This window comes from Mauremys reevesii, unplaced genomic scaffold (assembly GCF_016161935.1).
Source record: "Mauremys reevesii isolate NIE-2019 unplaced genomic scaffold, ASM1616193v1 Contig4, whole genome shotgun sequence".
NCBI classification, from domain to species: Eukaryota; Metazoa; Chordata; order Testudines; family Geoemydidae; genus Mauremys; species Mauremys reevesii.
In genome coordinates, this window is record NW_024100851.1 from 1,030,038 (window position 1) to 1,036,041 (window position 6,004).

General features: G+C 47.2%; 1 non-coding gene across 1 annotated transcript; it reads left to right on the plus strand.

Moving 5' to 3' along the window:
* The first annotated feature begins 5,922 nt into the window (after positions 1-5,922).
* On the plus strand, positions 5,923-6,004 carry TRNAS-GCU. The gene has a single exon. It is a non-coding gene; the product is annotated as a tRNA-Ser (tRNA).

Sequence of the window (6,004 nt, forward strand, 5' to 3'; positions counted from 1 at the left end):
AAGTGAGGAAAGAGCCGGCTAAAGACATTAAGGAAATAAGACCATCACATTGTTTGCCTTCGCCCCCGGGGTACCGTCATTGAGAAGGCTGAGTTCGCTGCAGCTGCTGCTGTTGCCCGTAGTTGATCCAGGCCTGAGGAACGGGCTGGGCTGGTGGTGCAGGAGTGTATTCGTCCCTGGTGTAAGTATCTGCGGATGCGACCGGACCCTCTGGGCATCCCCAGGGGCATTCACGTTTAAAGTGACCGGGTTGTCCGCACTGAAAACAATTTCCTGGTGGCTGGGGTTGCCAGGACCCTCTCCCCCGAGCACCCTGAGATCCCCTGCCACGGCCACGGCTTCTGCCTCGAATACCACCGCGAAAAGCTAAAGCCATCAACTTATATTCTTCCTTTTTCTCTTTCTTTCTGCTGCTTTCCCTTCCTTTCTCCCATGCAAAATCAGCTACATCCAACACTGAAGTGACTGACTCACCTCCCAACCAGGGCGAAACTGTAAGAAATAATCCCTTACAGGGGTTACTGACTGATTCACAAAAAACGAAATAAGAGTAGGGTGGTCTGCTTCTCTCTCAGGATCCATCTGAGTGAACATTCGGGCCCCCTCCAATAGCCTCGACCAGAACTTTCTGGGTGGCTCATCAGATTCCTGCCGAATCTGCATGAACTTAGCCTGATTAGGCGAGCGGCGAGCCATTTCTTTGAGTCTCTCTAACAATCGCTCTCGATCTATCCGCAGCTGATTCAGCCTTGGCTGATTCCAGTCTAGGGGATTCCAGCCAGCGGCTTGATCCCGCCTATCCATCCAAGTGGTATTAACCACATTGCTATCCCCCCATGTCCTTTCTGCCATCCACAATCTACTACGTTCCTCTCTGGTCAAAACTCTGCTTAACAACTGATCTACATCCGTATAAGTAGGATTATGACTTAAAAACAATCTTTCTAAAAGTTCAATGATCTTTCGGGGATTTTCCCCAAAGGACCCTGACAACCGTCCCCATTCTTTCAAGTCCCATTCTAGCCATCCTTTATATTCCACAATATTGGTATGTTGTATCTCACCATTATTGTTCACAAAAGGTTGGTCGTGCACCTGTAAAGGCATTTCTCTACTCACAAAAGTTTTGGCAGGGGCAGCCTCTTGACTATCCTCAGGAGAGGGGTGTGCACCCTGCTGCATCTGCTTGATCTTTTGCCTAGTAACTACTCCTCCCGGGGTGTGCTCCTCCATTTCCTCCTTATCACCCTGCAGAGATTCCAATTTGGAGTCCTGCAGATTCCCCTCTGCGCCCTGGAGAGAGTCCCCTCGCTGAGGAATAGGGGCAGGTGCAGTGGGGACCAACTGACGAGTTAAAACACGCCGTGGTTTACACCCTTCATCGAAATAACATGGAGGGGGTTCACTCTCGGAAGAATACCTGACTGCCATAATCTTTAAAGATTTCCACAGCTCTGCTGCTGTGTCCCAACAAAACCAGTAACATAACTGTCCCGGATGGTCTTTTTCGATCTGGCTCCTTACTCCTCTTAAGGCAGCCTGTTCGAAAGAGCCATACGAAGGCCACCTCATCTCCGAGTCGGCCAATACCGCGGTATACCCAGTCCAATTCCTTACACACAGTGTGTACAACTTCCTCCTAGACATTCCTGTCTGTACTGGGAGTTTCCCTTCATTCCATAACTTATTTACAATCCCCAGCGGACTCTCAAGAGGCACGCTAGTCCCTTGACCCATGGTGTCTGACAGGAGCCCTACAACTGGTGTTTATCCTGCTGTCCAGTACACGACCCCTCCATATTGAATTGGCTGGGAGAAATCTCCCGTGGCGCCTACCAATTCGTATATGAGTGGTCTGGCCACTGGACAGAGGCACCGCACCAGAAGGAATCCCGGACGAGCCCCCAAATTGTTAGGTAAAAAGCAAGTCCTACTCACCTCTCCAGCACCCGAGTTTGTGCGGAGTTGGTATAAGGCTCAGAGATCTGTCAGAGACCAGACAACAATTCGTTGATCAACGGGCTCACACCACCCTTAGCTTAAGAGCCAAGCTTTGGAGTAAGTGTGGCAAGTTTATTAGGGGTGAGCATCAATGTTTATACACAGAAGTAAACAAAGTGATTAACAGATCATAATGGTCATGCATAATCAATCAAGATTCTACAGGATAAAACAGGTTAAAATGCAAATTGGAGAAGACAAAAATGGGAGATGGCTACTTATTGGGAGGGGAAGAGTCATGAGTAGTTCGCAGGTCAAAACCTTTGATTAAAAGTTTCAGTCAGAGACATGTAGTCTGAGTTAAGTTTCAGTTCATAAAGAGTTCAGACTCAACACACACACACACACACACACACACCGCTCCTGGTGTTGGGAGGGGAACAGGTGAAAGGACAAAAGAAGGTTTGTTTTCCTTAACCAAAAGAAGGATGAGAGGAGATATGATTACACTCTTTAAATATATCAGAGGGATAAATACCAGGGAAGGAGAAGAATTATTTCAGCTCAGTGCTAATGTGGACACGAGGACGAACGGATATAAACTGTCAGTCAGGAAATTCAGGCTTGAAATTAGACGAAGGTTCCTAACCATCAGGGGAGTGCAATACTGGAACAGTCTACCGAGGGAAACAGTGGGGGCGAAGGACCTCCACGACTTTAAGATTAAGCTAGATAAGTTTATGGAGGGGATGGTATGATAGGATAACGGGCTTAGTCAATAGGTCAATTATGTGCCTGGTATGATGTAACCTTTTCCAGAGGGTTTGGCTGGAGAGTCTTGCCCGCATGCTCGGGGTTCAGCTGACCGCCATATTTGGGGTCGGGAAGGAATTTTCCTCCAGGGAAGATTGGCTATGGCCCTGGAGGTTTTTCGCCTTCCTCCGAAGCATGGGGCAGGGTTCACTTGCTAAGGAGTGGGTGGATCGGCTTATGTGGCCTGCATCTTGCAGGAGGTCAGACTAGATGATCATAATGGTCCCTTCTGATCTTGAATTCTATGATTCTATGATTCTATGAAAAGAAGCAAGAGACAAAGAGAAAGGAGGAAGGGATGGATGGAGGAAAAGGTGAAACAAAAAGGATAAACCCTAATGACCACAGTGATTCTATGGGACAAAATCCCAGGTGCGAAATAAAATTCTGCCTCCTTAAGTTCGTGTTTTCCATGCCTAGAATTCAACTGTCACCATATGGATCAGACTGAAAAGGTTTCAAATCTCGAGGAGGCTCTTACCTTCTAAACTGGGACGTCTGTTTTCTAGTAAAATCACTAAAAGGGAAGGAGAAAACTCGAAAGAGGTTCCTCCTGGCACTCACGTACGTGAACCCGAATACTCTCTCAGTTCTCAAAGAGAGACTTGCTGAAGCAAAGCCACAGGGTCTCTGAGGTTTCCCTGGCCCCTCGCCCCTGTCCTGCCTGGCTGATGTCAGCATCTCTCTGTGAGGTCACCACCTCCCCACCACTTTTGACCAATAGTCTGAGGTCCTGCAAAAAGCCTTTGTGATGTCACTGCCACACCCCTCCCTTGCTGTGCTAATGTCCTGCCCCTGCCCAGGCACTTTGGAGGTTTGAGCTACTCCCTGTGGATCACCCCACTCAAGGAGCGTTCGTTCTAGGCAGCAAGCCGGCTAGACAGGAAAACATCAGACGCTGCTCCCAATGCTACACTCAGTTTTTCAGAAATTAGTCAACTTGATGACCAGAAGAGACCATTAGAGCATCTAATCTGACCCCCTGCATATCACAGGCCTCCTGTATGACACAAGAGCTACTTTGGGGCAAACACATTCCAGAAAGGCATCTAGTCTTCATTAAATGACATCAGGAGATGGAGAATCCACCACTTTCCTTGGTAGCTTGTTCCTGCGGTGAATCATCCTCGCTGTTGAATATTTGCATCTTATTTGTAATATGAATTTGTCTTTTTTCACCATCCAGCCACTGGGTCTTGTTATGCCTTTCTCTGCTAGATTCAAGAGCCCTTTCATATCCAATCTTTTCTCTCCATTAAGGCCCCTCAACACTTCAATGAAGTCACCTTTCAATCTTCTTTTGATAAGCTAAACAGGTTGAGCTTGTTCAATAGCTCACTAGAAGGCATTTTTCTCCAGCCCTCAGAACAGTTATTGGCTCTGTTGGTGTCACTAGGCCTAAGTAAACCAAAGTTGTGACTACAGGCCTGAGTGAACCAGAGGTCTTCCATGCTGTGAACTTTAACCAGCCTAAGATGCTAACAGACAGCAAGCAAAATGTGTAACTGTCAGCTGTCTCAGCTTGCAAATGCAGGAGTTTAAAACAGCAGAAGCGGTGGGGAGGAGGGGGAGAGGAAAATCTGTATGCGTTTGTGCTGTGAAGGCCATAGATAAGCATGCGAATGAGAACTTTTCTAACACGCTGAAATGTAATGTTTAAAGTAACTGCTGTTGGGAAGGGAGGGGTGAGGGGGAAAACCAAACAAAAGGCTTACACAAACAAGTGGGGTATAAATGCTGGGACCCTGCCTGCGCACGGGTGTGCAGGATTTGAGAATGGTTTTTCTCCCTGGCACCTTATTTGGGCTCAAATAAACCTGGTTTTGCTTCTCCACCCTGGTGTGTCAATTAGTGCTACGCACACCGGGCAACGAACCCTGCTGTTGCTCCGCCTCAGGCTCTTTGAGCTGGTAACAGCTCTTTGGTTATCAGACTCCTGAACTGCAGCTGGATGTGACTCTTGTTCTTCTGCACAGCACAGCTCCTGGAGAAGAGGGATCTGCAAATGTACATCCATATGATACCTTTGTTTAATTGATGAAAACATAAATTGACACTTTGAGGACTGAAACTGATTTCAGCTGATAGACAGCTTTGATAGGTATTTATGCATTTGGACAGTGAAATGTTGAGTGTTTACATCCATATCAAGCACCCCTGTACAGTGGAGCTCCTGAACAGAATGGAGAATGAAAATGAAAATGTTTTCCTTTTTTTAAAAAAAAGAAAGAAGGTTATAAGAAAACACTGGGGGTTGAATCAAGGACCACTTGATCTGCAATCAAGCACTTTACCACTCAGCTATACTCCCATGATGGCAAAAGCATGGACTCATGATCTCCAGGACTTTAAAGGACAGACCCTCCTTCATCGAGGTCCTTTGCCATTCCCAGGCTCCAGATGGTTTTAAAAATGGGGTTTGATTAAACTTGTTAAATGTGGCAAACACCACAGCTTGCACACCCACCGATATAGCTTCTCCCACTGACATAGCTGCCATCTCTTGGGGAAGTGGATTAACTACACCCACAGGAAAATTCTCTCCCTTTAGCATAGAGCAGTGGTTCTCAAACTGTGAGTCAGGACCCCAAAGTGGGTCATAACCCTGTTTTAATGGGGTCACCAGGGCTGGCATTAGATTTCTTAGGGCCTGGGGCTGAAGCCAAAAGTCTAAGCCCCACCACCCAGGGCTGAATCCCTCAAGCTCTGGTTTTGCCCTCCCCCAACTGGATAAGAGGGCACAGTGTGAAATGTTTGGGGACCACTGGTTTAGGGTGATGTTCTCAATCACTTCTATGAAGTCCAATAAAAGCTATTCCTCACCCACCTACCCCTCCATCAGGACCGACTAGGTATGTTCTGCTCCCCTTCACTCATGCAGGAAGGATAATAACATTTCATTCCACTCAATCCTAAAGTGATTTGTAACCTGCCACCAGCCAAAACTGGTCATTTTTGGGAAAGTGGCCCTATCATGCTGCATATCTAGGCAGAGTAGGTTTGTCTATGCAAACATCGTCTGTTCCTGAAGTCTTTCCCCCAGCTCCTCACTAGATGTGAGGAGGGAGCTCATTCAGCCCCTGCTTCCGCTTAGTATTTAAAAATGCCTTATTGCCCCTGTCTCTGCCGGCCTTAGATTTCTCCTCCTGTCCTTTTCTTTACAATTCTGATGAGGTGGCCGAGTGGTTAAAGTGATGGGCTGCTAATCCATTGTGCTCTGCACGCGTGGGTTCGAATCCCATCCTCATTG